Raw genomic sequence first — 14,394 nt, 5'->3', positions numbered from 1 at the left:
CAAACACACAAATCTGGCCGTGCTGCCACCCTGTTTTAAATTCTTCCATAGCCTATCCCTTTAGTCTTGTGAGAAGTCCCTGTACAGCCCTGTCCCCATTTATTTTACAGCCTCATCTCATGTCATTGGTTCATAAATCCTACCTTCCTTGCATCCCACCTTATACAAAATTCTGTACTCCCTTGAAATTGCCATGTTCTTTGTTGGTTCTAAAGTTTTTCAGATGTCCTTTCCTTCTGCCTCAAATGTCAGCTTCATTCTTCCCAAATCAGCTCAAACGTAATTATTTTGTGTTAACTGATATCTCTAGGAAAATAAAGTATGCTCGTGTTGTCCTCCTGAGGCTCCATACAGAATTTACCAGCCACTGAAACTAATTTTCCTCTACACTATGAGTCTTCAGAAGACAGTGCTGTGTCCTGTTTCTTTTGGTAATTTAAACCCATAACAACATAGAATCTGGACCTCTAAGACCAAGCAAACACTGGGCACACGTACTGGAGACCCTGGCAGAGATTCAGCCTTTACACCCTGTTCTGGTGGTCTGTCTTGCTCCCTTAGTGAAACAATGCACTCAGTATCTCAGAATTTAAACAGGTCTCTGAGAAACACTAAAATTACCTATAAATAGCAAATAATTATATACAATGACATATTTTTGTTAGGGGAGGGTTTTTTAAAAAGGTCAGTTTTCCAACTTCCAGAGAAAGGCAGTAACCAAGGAAGGATTGGTGCAGTGTTGGGAAAAGGCAGAGCCTGGGTAGGCTGATCGTTCATGATGCCTGCAAACTCTAGGTTTTGGGGGCACAAAACAGGCTAGGTATCTAACTCCTTTAAAGAAATGATGCTAAAATGAAGTCCTGCTGCCTCCAGGAGGTAAGCATTAGAGTACTCAAGAGGACTCCAGTGTCGCACAGGCCATGTTTGTTATATGAAACCACAAGTCCTGTTTACCATAGAGACATCTCTTACCATTCTGTGGAAATATAAGACCATTGCTCAATCTGAGGACATAGGTTGCAATAAACCTCAACTTGTGGAATCCAATGAGGTTAACTTACAGCAAAAATGTTGTCGCCATAGACAGGAAGAGAAAGTCATTGTTTGGGAAACAGGGAGGTTCCATGCCTCACTCGCCTGGACAAAAGCGGATGCCACTCTGAGGACACAGGGGAATATTTTCATTCCATCACTTGCTTACCACAACCACTACCTTCACTCAGAAGTCACTGCTACAAAAGGCTACCAAAAGCTCATAGCTCCCATGACACTGTCCTTCAGATGACTGAATATTCCAGGGTGAGAGCAGGGAAACAAAATTTTACCACTGTGGACAGGAAGGAGGTATGGAACGACACGATGCATCCTGTGGAATGTTGGAGATCAACATACATTCAACTGATGGATTGTAGACCTTTGGGATCATAAGATGGGGGTGGGGGTGGGAAGCCATGTTATCTCTGTCATAAGAAGCAAAACTGATTTCTATTTTTATAATTGAGAAAGCTAAGTCTCCAAATTCCAAAGCAATCTGCATCATTCGCCAATGAATGGCTTTAGCTTCTATGAAGGTTTTTATGCCGTAGCCCACCCATCTCCATCTGTATGCGTCCTCTGCACAAAGCCCTCCCCAAAATGTCTCTTGAAGCTAACTGCCTTATTGTCAACACTCACACAGCCCCACAGCCTGCACCTCTATTCAGTAATTAATTTCTTATCTCAGCTTTCGGCTTTTTGAGGGTAACAGTCATATCACATCCATCTCTGTGTCCCTCTCCAGTGCCTATCACAGTGTCTTGCCTGCAGCTGGCGTGCAATACATCTTACTGAGTATGATCAAGGGACATGGTGCGTTGTAACATAAATAAAAGAATCAGGTTCTGCGCTCGCTGCACGCTCATTCATTAATCAAGTCCTACCTCCAGCTTATTATTTACCGGTGAGGAAGAGAAAAGCTGAACTCACAAGTTCACGCCGCTGAGATCAAGACCCAAAGCCTATGCTGGACTGAGTGAAGGGCCCACTGCCAGCACCCAGGTAGAAAGCAAGAGGTCTCCAAGGGACTCCTCACCTGGGTGAAAAGGGCAAAATGCCTCAAGCGAAGGGCAGGTCCTGGATCCGCCTTATTCTAGAAATGATCCTACCATTGGGTGTTAGCTTAGCTACAACAAAATACTTACACAAGGCAGGCAACGGGACAGGAGAATTAACACAAATGGGCAGTATATAAGTGGTGCTCCCTCCCCACCGCCCTCCCTACTCCCCCCCCCAACCCCAGAGAAACATATACATGTGTAGAATCCACAAGAATAAGACAATTAAAGAACTTATGAAAACAAAACAAGATGACCTTGGAGGCTATTGTGGTGAAATATGCTACTTACAGAAAAAGCAAACATTGCAGGATGCCACATATGTGGGATATCAAAAGTGTTAAAAATCATGGCATCAACATGAGGAATTGGGGCTGGAGAGATGACTCAGGTGTTAGGAGCACTCGCTGCTGGACTCAGGCTCCAGTTCCTAGAACCCCACACAGCACTCACCCACATTGGCAACTCCAGTTCCAGGGGATCTGATGCCCTCTTCTGGCCACTACAGGCAAACCACTCACTCACATGAAAACAAGCCAATCTCCTAAGAAACACTGGCCAGTCCTGATGCAAATTGATGAGCTAGGGGTGGAGGGGGCTCCTATTTTCTGAGAAATAGAGGAGGAGGGATGGGGGAAGAAAGGGAAGGTGGTACTGGAAGTCAAGGAAGGATGGAGATACAACCAGGATGTAAAGCGAATTTTTTAAAATTGTAGAATGGTTGTTGGCAGGGAATAAAAGTGGGAGGAAATAGGGAGCTATGAATCAAAAGGCACAAAGTGTTACTCAAAGCAGATAAATAAGGTGTGGAATAGTCTGAACAACACTGTGCCTACAGACAGCAACCGTGCATGGTATAGTCAAAGTGCTGCTGAGGATTGGTCTTAACTTAGAATTCTCACCAAAAGTAAGAGGGAGGAGGAGAAAGGAAGAAAGAAATGGGAAAATAATAGGACACACAGAAGTCTCCATTTTAAAACAATGAGGTTATACAATAGAGTCTCCCATTTTTAACAGTAGGATTTTTTTTAACTTTCTTTTTGGTTTTTCCAAGACAAGGTCTCTCTATATAGCGCTGGAACTCACTCTGTAGACCAGACTGGCCTCAGATTTTAACAGCCTTTAATGGTAAGGTTTCTCATAGCACCTTTCTCTTCCTAGAGCCTCAAGCTCCCAAGATGCATACAGTGTCTGTGCTTCCTGACAGACAGAATTTCATATTTGTTGGGGAAAAAATTAATTGATTTAAAAATCATAAGAAGAATAAAATATCTTCTTCAAAAATAAGATATTGAGCCGTGTTTATAACATCCAAACAAAATGTCCAACTGTTGCCTTCCTTTTGACAAGGCTCCTCTGGAAGCCATCCAAACAGTGAGCAGACAGAACCCTATGGCTGAGAAATTCCTTTAGGGAAACTCTTTGGCTACAATGTGGTATTTGCTGTTTTCACTGATTAAAAGGTTAAAAAAAAAAAAAGAGTGCACCACTACAGGTAACTACTAGGTAATGGGACATTATTTCCACTGATGCCCATAACGACCCTGGGCTAAACCCTTTGGTCCCACAGGAGCTCCACAAGAAGATCAACAGAGCCAACTAACCAGGGCCCAGAAGGGCTCGCTGAGACTGAAGGACCAACTAAGGACCATGCAGGAACTGGACCTCAGATCCCTACACAGATGTGGCCAATGGGCAGCTCAGGCTTCATGTGGGTCCCCTAGTAAAGGGAGCGGATAACGGGGAGGAGTGGCTATCTCTTACATGGACTCTGGCGGGACCGCTTGCCAGGCCACAGGGGAAGGCACACAGACATGCTGGGTCCTGGTACGACTTGATGATGCTCTAGGGTAGATGGGAAGTAGGGCTCCCCTTTTCTGAGGAATACAGAAGGGGAGGGGGGAGGGGAGGAAGGGTGGGAACGGGAAAAGAGAAAAATGGGGCTATGACCAGGGTATAAAGTGAATTTTAAAAATAATAATCCTTTGGTGCCAGTACATGAGGGCTGATGAAGGTAAGACAGGTCACAGAACCTTTCAGTAGAGACAAATACCTCAACACAACCCTTTGCTTATTTTTAAAACTGCTTTTTTTTGTTGTTGTCATTTAGGTAGAAGCCAAGACTATTTTTAACAAATATTATGATTCATAGTTACATTTAGATCCTAGGATTTTTTTAGAGAAATTTTTTTGTCTCTGTAACTTAATTTAACATATGTTGATAGAGTTTTTACCATGCCCCAGGCAGCAATGAGTAACACCAGGTTGCTCATACCCCTGAGAAGGTCACAGTCCCTGTGGAAGGCAGAGATGTCAACAGTCTGATGCTGCCGTGGTGCAGCAGACCTCTGTGTGTGGCTCTCGGGCCAGGCAGTCTTTTCTCCTCATCCTATGATGCTGCAGTGGTACAGCAGACCTCTGTGTGTGGCTCTCGGGCCAGGTAGTCTTTTCTCCTCATCCTAGATGAGCATCCCAATTTAGCTTTGAAGGGTGACGATGCTCTATGGTTGGCCTATGTGTGCTTTAGGTGAGGTTAAGCCTTTTCTTCCCTCCCAAGTGTCTGAGATAGGCCTGCAAACAGGAGAGTAGGACCGTCCCTGTGCTCCAGTGATTACTGAGTGGTAGAGTCACCTGATACACCACAGGAAATTTCCTTGGGGGTGCAAAAGGAGGGAAATATACTCTTTCCATGGAGCTTTTAACAGTGAGCCTAATGGCAGCCGCCATCCCCCAAGAAGATGCGCAGACTTGGAAGCCCGGAAAATGACTTAATTTGAAACAAAAGTATCTATAGAGACCATTAAGAAAGGGGACTCAGGATGAAAGGGAACATCCTGGGTCAAAGGAAGCCCTGAGTCCAGTGATGGTTGTCCTGAGGAGACCCAGAAACAGAGAGGAAGGCAACATAACAATAGTGACAGAGTCTGAGCTGAGTAGCCACAAACCATGGTGACCGGCAAGAGCTAGGAGAGAATCTTGGAACACATTCTCCTTCGACACCTTCACAAGCCAGCCCTGCCAAGATCCTGACGGTGGACTTTTGACTCCACAGTGTAGTGGAGTAGATCCCTGCTTTAAGCCACCCACCCTGTGATGATGTACTAAGGTAGCTCTGAGGAGCTAACACAGTTGGATAAGTGGCTGTGTGAAAACCTGTGGCAATGGAGTCATCTTCTTAGCACATGACTGAGAAGAAGAGGAGGAGGAGGAGGAAGAAAAAGAAGAACAGAGCCAGTGCACTAGGAAACAGACTATAGCTATAGCCTGACACTTTATCTGAAAATGTAAGACATCCTAAGCCCATTTGAAGCCAAGGTAGCCTTGAGATTTCCTTTGACTTATAAACTCTGTCTCCTTATGGCTGAAGTCTGAGTCTCAACAGAGTGAAATTTTCTCTTTCCCCAATGTGCGCACTGAGTGCTCCCACCACAGAGGCAAATTCATCTGTGGCTACCTCAAGGAATCCCAGAATGTTGCACAGGGAGTCACTGCTTGTCCTTGGGACTAACACATCAAATTCACTCCAGGAAAATACTGTGTGCGCATTCTTTTCCAATAGGTAGACAGAATCTATACAGGAAACAAGAAAATGTTCAAGCTGAGATGACAGGAAAAGAGAAATGAGGCACTTTCTGCAAAGCACAGCCCCTTTGTGTCCTGTGCTAGCCTCACAAGGCAGGAATGGCATTCATGCCTGTAGAAACCAAAGCAGAAAACATCAAAAGAGAAACAAGTGTGAGGTAGTAAAAAAAAAAAAGTCCACACTGGAGTCAAGGAATTTTGAATATCTGTTCAGTATTACTACTACTTACAAACTAGGTGATCTTGGGCTGTACGTATTATTGAAAGGCTAAGTTTTATTGTCTGGGAAAATGGGAAAATATCTGCCTAGTGCCACAGAAATGTATTAGAAGTCATACATCAAATCACATTTGTGCATCAGTCCCCGTCCATTTCCCTTAATACCTAAAGAGAAGCTTATGTTTTTGACACAAGGGGATTAAAAAGAAAAAGAGTCCTAGGAAGGCCTTGGCCTTCAACTCAGCTTTTGGGGGAGTTAAGTAAGTAAACAAGCCGTATTTAATAGAAAATGGTCCCTATTACAACTTATAAATCAAAAGTAGTTAAGTCAAATTACAATCTTATGTACTCTGGATGGAAGGTACACTGAATCTAGTTTCTAGAGACAAAAAATGTGGTATAATCCATGCCCATGGCCTTTGACTATGTAGGTCCAGGAGAGATGCCATAACCTCAACTGTATTATAAAAGCACACACACGCACACACACACACACATACACATACACACACACACACACACACACACACACACACACACACACAAAAGTCCATAAAACTGCATCATGATTAATGAGCTTTTAAATGAATCAGTAACACATAAAAGCAAGAAATGTGAGTTCAAGGGGGAAACATTTAAAACTATTAAGAGCACTCTAGATTTGAGGTCCACCTGTAACAGGGAACACAGCAATAACAGTCCCTAAATAGATTTTACTTTTTAAAAAGGTTACAAAGACCTGGAGGTCATTTACCTTTTTAGCAGTTCTTCCCTAGAGCACCAGTTAGCATGTAACTCTGCCAGGGAATAATTCACCTGATGTCCTACTTGTCAGTCGTCCTTTCAGGGAAGCCGCCTGTCCCACGCCAGATGGGCATCTAAGGGCTATGGCATAGATACAACCTGATGTCGGCTCAGGGTGAGTTTTATTTCAAGGATATGGACCTTCGCAGACCCAAAGCTCTCAGTCTCTCAGACCTGGGATCTTTTCTCTTCTGCTGCTATTTCCGACTTCTGCTCTTTTCCTTTCATGCCTACTCCGACCCACACCAGGCCCAGACCTTGCCCGGAGCGTGGCAATAAACCTCTAGCTCACATTCTACTCCATTCATCCCTGAAACCCAATCTCTATACCTTCTCTCAGAGCCTAAACAACAGCATAGCATTACCAGACCCCGCCCCCTGAAGGGCTTCCGTGTAAGACTGACACCCACACACTCCCTTCATGGCCTACCCAGCTCAAGTCCGTTAAACCCTGGCCTACTCAAGCCATCGCTTCCAGTCCTGATGGATTGTAGCCACCAGCTTCCCGGCTAGTCCCCCAATTAAACAGGCGTTTGGTTCCCCCGCCCCTTGGTAAATCACAATCTGTAATCATTATCTTGTTTCCTTTTCTGTCTCTTAAAGTCAGTCGCCTGGCTATAATCCAAGGCTGGAGAGGCTAGGAAGCACACCTGTGAATTCCCGGCATGCAGCGCAAGCGCAGAGCCTCCTATAAGCATTAAGCATGTATGGAGGCAACGGCAAACACTCCAGAACTCAGAGTAGGGCCCTACACATGAGGAGGAGCAGGAGCCCTGGACCCGGGTGGAGTCGTGCAATCGGGAGTGGCACCGCACATTTATACACCTAGAAACACAAGACCAGTTGAGAGAGGAGTGAATGCATTCGGCGAATTAATCCACGTTCTGAATTTTGCTTCCAACCGTATTTGTCAAATGCAGCAAAGCTCCGGCCCTTCGCATAGGAGCTGTGTAGTCTCCAGCTGGTGCTTGCTCTCGGGATCGAGTGTGACAGCTGGAGGCTGGACTTCCTGTCATCTGCTTAAGCTGGTGCTTCTGTTTCCCAACCCAAAAGTGGCCCTGAGCCTTGGTTTTCCTGTCTCTCCTTCCTTCTTATGTGCCTTCCTTTTGCAGACATAGTCATGGCCCCATGACCCAAATCTCCCAAGTGCCACCAGGCAAAACGTGATGCCGGCCTCGGGGTCAGAGCTCTGCTTCTGCTTCAGAATTCTTAATCTGGATTCCTAGGCTTGTTTCCCCAAGCCACCTGCTTCCTGATGACCTATCTCCAGGTTACGCTCGTCGGTCGAGTGTCTATTTCTTCACGTGTTTACAAAGCATTTTTCCAGATCTCACAACCATGCCAAGATAAACAAAGCATGTGCTCCACCTTTGTAGAAAGGAAGAAACTTGCGGAAGTAGTAAGATATATCCACGGGATCATAAAGCATCCACAATGTCAGCTTTCTTATGCTCGGTGTGGTCTGGGCAGAACTCTCTTCTTCCTAGAAGACCCTGCACACCGCTTTGCCCAGGCCTAAACAAAGGGTCAGTATAACGTATCCCCTCTACTTGTTTACCCTTGAAAACCGGCTATCGCAACAGGCACAGGTCCTGTCAGGCCTCACTGTAGATGCTGCAGCTTCGCTTTAGGCACACTGCTAAACGTTCGCTTATTCCTCCCCACCTTGTAAAAGAGAAAGTGACTTCCCTCCGACTATGTGACAGATGCTGGGGCCTGAGACTGGCCCATCTCTCTACGGTGATATGTCTTCTATATCAAGTCTCTCCTTATCTACATGGTGGCTCCTTTTGGCTTGATAGGACAACTAGAAGAGAGTCTAGGAAGATCGTTATGTTGGGGAAGGGCTTTCATTATATACACGAGGGCCTGTGCTCAAGGTCAAGAATTGATGTTAAGAAAAAATAATGATAAAGATAAGGTATGCACGCGTGTGCACTTGTGATCTCAGCTTTGGGGAGGTGGCATTGAAGGACCCCTAAGGACCCCTGGACAGCCACCCTAACTTACTCGGTGAGCTCTAGACCAAGGAGAGACCCTGTTTCAAAAAGGACAGTGGCACCCGAGGAACAAGGTTGTCCTTCAACCTTCGCTTGCACAGAGGCATACACACACACACTCATGCACACATGCATACACATACACATCATGAACACTGCACTTACACCCACTCACACATGCACATACACATACACCATGAACACTGCACATGCACCCACTCACGCATGCACACACATACACACACACACCATGAACACCACACATGCACACACTCATGCATGTACATGCATACATGCACACATACACATACTCATGCATGCACACACATACACACCATGAACACCACACATGCACACACTCATGCATGCATACATACACACACACCATGAACAGTGCACATACACACACTCATGCATACACACACACACACATACACACACACACACACACACACACACACACACACACACACACACACACCATGAACACCTAGAAGGGACACAGTGTATCTGGAAGGAGGAGCGGGGTAAAGAACAATAAAGGCTTCTGGGAAGTAACCGAGAACGGCTAGACAAAATGGTGCTAACCAGGCCAACCTGGGGCAGACAGGTGATGAGTGTGAAGCATGCCTTGCTGCTGCAGGCTGAGGAGACGAGCATCACTGGAAACACAACCTCTGGTCTACACTTGCACATTTGCGTGGGTTTTGTACCCTGCTTACACACGGCACTTTCCAAATCTGCCACTCCTCCAGGCTCCTCGCCTGCTCCAGACCTAATCTTCTCCACGCACGACCCACTTCTTTCATATGTGCGGCCCTAACCACGGCTAGTATGGCACATACACCCTAACTGAACTTCAGCCTCTCCAGACACCCGGGGACCCAGCTGTACATGTGAAGGAGGCTGACGCACTCCCAGTTCTTCCACCATTGCTTCATCACATCTCACTCTGCCTTAGGCTGAATTCTCACAATCCAGAAAGATTTAAGACTAAAATAGACATGAAACTTACACGTTTTATAGGAAAGTTTGACTGAGAAAGCCACCAGGTCAGGAGCCTGGTCAGTTTCATTAGCACTGCGCTCCTGCCTTCTAGAACAATGGCCTCAGTACATGGCAGGTACTCGAATATCTGTGAAAAGACGCGGCACATCAGCCTGCATAAATAGTTCCCTTTGACAAAGGGTTTCCACAGGCAATAACACCATGCAACCATTTCAAGGAGAACACAGTGATTGCTCTCCATGATATCCAACACAAAAGACTGGCAGTGTACTCCAAACATCCCTCTTTCCCTTAATAGCCCATTGCATGCATGCCAGCCATGATACATGACTCAAATGTGACTCCAGAGTCACATGGCTGTGCGTGCCACTGCCTGGGAAGTGGGCATAAGCTGCTGTAAGAGGCACCATTTATTCCCGCACTGTTACGACTGCCAGAAGACATGTTTAAATCATTAGTTGAAATGCCTTTCCTGACCAGGCCTCTTCCCAGAGCTGTTAACAAGAAACCAAATGTGCTGACTGGAGGTTCACTCTCTTATCTTCCCCTGCTTTCCCCTCACGCAGCCCCCAGTGGGTCATGAAATAGCTTTGGTTAGGCAGCAGCCAAAGCAGCAGGAAAAAGCTGCCTATCAGCCATGCAAATGCTAATGCTGAAGAAGAGAGTCCGCACAACACAGTCCTGCCAAGGGACATAACCCTTGAAATAATTGGCACCTATTTTCAATCGACTATTCATCTTACAGCCTTCTGGTTTTATTATTCTTGAGCCATTTATTTTTAAGGAAATGATAATTGTTGCTTAGTTCGGAAGTTATGAAGTAAACTGGGAAAACACACTTCTAATTCTCAGGCCAACTCTTTTAAGGTCTATAAAAATGACATAAATGGAGTCTGATGTTGCTTCATATCTGTAGAAGGGCATTTATACTGTGTGCTTCTATCAACACTGGAAAGTACACACTGCACCTTAAAGTGCTCAGCTACTGACAGACTCTCCAAGCAGAATGCCTTTAACACGGAAATATCTTCAGGAAGGAAATTAAAGGAATGTGATTTCTTTGGGGCAAAGCACAGAGGAAAGTACACTTCTTGTCTGTCGTGACTTGGGCATTTGGGTCTAAGGCTTGTGAGGACAGCCTGGCAAGGACAAAGGGGAGTGAAGAAATAGCTCATCTGGGTGCAAAGACTGGCCTCTCAGGGGACCACAGGTGATCAAAAAAACCTAGGCAAAGGACAAATATAAATATAGATTTGGTTCAAACAGGATTCCATCAATCAGAGAGTTCAAGCAGTAGCTATATTTGGTGCCATTGATTAAATTGTGCTTCCCCCCTCAAAAACAAACAAACAAACAAAAACCTCTTGAGGCTTAGTATTTCTGAATATGACTGCATTTCTAAAAGAGCCACTCTACGTTTAATTAATCAAATTAATATGAAGTCATTCTGAAGCAGAATGAGTCTCTCATCCAATATCACAGAGATCACAGTGACACTGTAGCACTGCAAGACACGGCAGGCTCCTGTCACCAGTCAACATACTCCTCAAAGAGAATCCTGGAAGAATAGGAGCCAATGAACAATGTAACTGTGCTCTTTAAATATAACTGATTTTTGGTATTTTGTTACAGTATCCCGAGGTACCTAATGCAGTTGGCAGGAGAGATAGGTAACAAGAAACTTCAGAGACCACAATGGCCTTTTCTAAGTATTTAGAAAGCAATCCCTGAAAGAGAGAATTAAACCAAAGCCTGAGGGTAAATTCTCTTATTCTATAGAGTCCACGTCTATTCATTTATAGCATCCCAGCTAATACTAGGATGCTAGCAGGACAATAAGTCAGACAGGATCAGAACCTGGGCACTAGAGGTCAGGAAGAGCTGAGGTCCTGCTTGATGGTTTCACGTCATCAAACCAGATCCACCGGGTGAGAGAACGGACAGGAGAACAGACGCTGCTGCCCAGGTGAAAGCTGGCAAGGAACAAATGCTGCATTGTGATCCAAGTCTGGGAGACGAGGGTGTAGGAGTAGGTCCATCAGTCACGTCAAGGATAGGACACTGTAGGTTTGCAATGGCAGAGAAGGGCCCAGGGCTCACTCCTGATGAAAGGGTGCATATTCAGTGACATGGTTTCAAACCTGAAAACTAAAGGGTTAGGATGAATTTAAACCATTGTCCCAGGCTTACTGTCAGACACTGAGAAAAATCAAAATTGCTGCCAAGGTCATGGGTGATGCTAGGGTAAAAGTGACCGTGACTTGCACATAAGAACAAGTCAAACACTGACGGCCTAGGAGATGGTAACTCTGAATAACCATCAGTAGGTAAACAAGATACTATTGTCAGATACTGTCAGCATTTTAGACATATTCAACACTCCACATATATGTACTACACTACAAAGGTGGCATGGTCTGCATCCCATGTTTCTCTGAGGCTTTGCCTTACAACATCCTTTCTTCTGAAGTTCTCTAAAGCAGCTCCCATGATTCTGTGCACAGGCCTTTGGCTTGGGACCTACCGACCACTCCCCCTCAGCCTCCTGATGAAGCCTTCTGGCAGGCCTGTTGTTCTTGGATGTGGGTTCTATACGATGCCTCCTCCGTTGAGGCAATGTTCACAGTCCGCATGGTTGGTTGGTTGGTTGGTTGGTTGTCTGTGTTTTCCAACTCACAAACAACAACAACAACAACAACAAAACAGTGACCTGTTTTTTTTTTTAAAAAGCAGCGTGACTTATCTCCTTTTTTTCAGAACTGACACAAATACATGATGCTTAACACTTAGAAAGGTAAAAAGGAAAGATGAGCATGCATATTTGGTGTACAATGATGGCAATAATGAATTCATGGATTCAGCTCTATGCTAGCTCTACCTTAGATAGTATATTTGTCATGCTAAGGGAGTGGGGGCTAGGGAGGGAGAAAGGTAAGTCAGTGCTGGGAACACCGCCTCATGAACACTGAGCAAACTGGATACAGACCTAGAAAAATAAGTCCACCGCCGAGCCAAAGGATTCTAACCTAATGCAAGCTGAGGCCCTGGCGAGATGGCATTCAGCTTGTGATCCCAGCACTGAGAAGACTGAGGCAGGATGGCTGTGAGTCTGAATACGGTCTGGAGTGTGTGTCAAGACCGGTTCTCAGTAACAATGGTAATGGACGCTTGTCCACTGCTTACCCTCCCCGTATGTATGACCTCATTCAATTCTGACAGTTGTTACCTCTGTTCTACAGATAAGGCAATTAGACTTCAACACAAAGGCCCTGTAGTTAGACTGAAAACTCAACCTTAGCCAGCGGAAGCTCTGAACCCCTGCCCAGCACTACCAGGCTAGTGGGAGTCAGGATAAGCCCAAGCTTTAGTGTTTGGGGGACACAAAAAGTAAAGTGACCTAATGGTGCAGAAGCCCTTAAAAGTTCCCTTAGAGCTGGACATAAACTAATAAAGTGCAGACGCCATGATTGGAGCCACCTTCGCCTTCCAGTTCCCAGAATCTGAGCAAGCCTAACCTCTAGGCGAACACGAAGAGCCCCACCATGAATCTGGTGACAATCGTCGTTAAATAGAAACTCATAGAGCAAGAGTTGTGGGTTAGGCAGCCTTCTGGGTACTGACTGGATGGTCTCCCACTGAGAAAAGCACAGACAAGTCAGCATTCTGACCAGAGTGGTGAGCAGTAGCTCACCATGATGCCTGGGGGGGGTGGGGGGGTTGGAGGGGCAGGGAACATCACAGGAGCAATGTACCACAAACTGTAAAGAAATTTACTACTGCTAAAGTGGCCACAGAGTTGACACAATAAGACACAAGCTGTCAGGTGGCATAACAAGCATCGTTGGATATCTAGAGTTGACAAAACAAGACACAAAACTTTGCGGCAGAATACTTGCTGAGATGTCCACACACACCCGACCCCCAACCCGCAGCCCCCACAAAACTGATCAAGAGAAAGGTGCAGGCATGTGGTCAGAAGCTACTCAGAATCCCCCCTCCTCCCCAGTCTCGCAGTGAAACTGCTGCTGCATGCAGTTAGTTTGGAGGTAATTAGCAAGACCGCGTCCCCTGGATGGGGAGGCCCTGTGGCACTCAGAGGAAGGACAGCAGGCTACCAAGAAGAGACTTGATACCCTATGAGCATATACAGGGGGAGGAAGCCCCCCTCAGTCACAGTCATAGGGGAGAGGAGTAAGGGGAAAATGGGACAGAGGGAGGAATGGGAGGATACAAGGGATGGGATAACAATTGAGATGTAATATGAATAAATTAATAAATAAATAAATTTTAAAAATAAATTGTAAAGTAAGAAGAAAAAACAGAGAGAGAAGAAGAGCTTCCCTCTCCCCTCCCCCAGAATCCTGCATCCAGATGAAGGCTCCTGCCACCGTTCTGATCTCACACAGCGTTGTCCTGCTGTGGACCAAGCGCAGTGTCTTATCTCCACTCCTTTTAGGAGCAATACCGGATCTTAGGCAACACTTCTACAAATGCGGCCATAATTGGCATCACTTGATGCTCACTGACTCCTTACCAACCACAGTCTCATGATTAGGGGAGGGGTTTAAGGGAGGTCTTTTGCTCTAAGGGACCCATTGCACACGACCCCAACTGCTATCGTTTACTGAAAACTTAACTAGAGCGTTTGGATTACAGGTCTCAAAGCATTTGTTGGAATGCTGTTTGCC

At 45.6% G+C, this 14,394-nt stretch overlaps 1 protein-coding gene across 7 annotated transcripts in view; it reads right to left on the bottom strand.

Moving 5' to 3' along the window:
- GRM8 (glutamate metabotropic receptor 8) overlaps positions 1–14,394 on the bottom strand; it is an 855,522-nt gene that overhangs the window by 639,969 nt on the left and 201,159 nt on the right. The window contains exon 2 of one of the 7 annotated variants that reach the window (XM_084788016.1): positions 11,564–11,854. The exons of 5 other annotated variants lie outside the window; for them this stretch is intronic. The gene's annotated coding sequence lies outside the window, so the exon portion shown is untranslated. Of the gene's footprint in view, positions 1–9,713; positions 9,735–11,563; positions 11,855–14,394 lie in introns of those variants that run through there. One more of the 7 variants, XM_084788012.1, reaches the window with a different exon arrangement.

The sequence above is a fragment of the Acomys minous genome, assembly GCF_964271855.1.
Source record: "Acomys minous genome assembly, chromosome: 6".
Lineage (NCBI taxonomy): Eukaryota > Metazoa > Chordata > Mammalia > Rodentia > Muridae > Acomys > Acomys minous.
The sequence above is the reverse complement of the archived record's forward strand: the minus strand, read 5'-3'. Positions and strand labels throughout refer to the sequence as shown.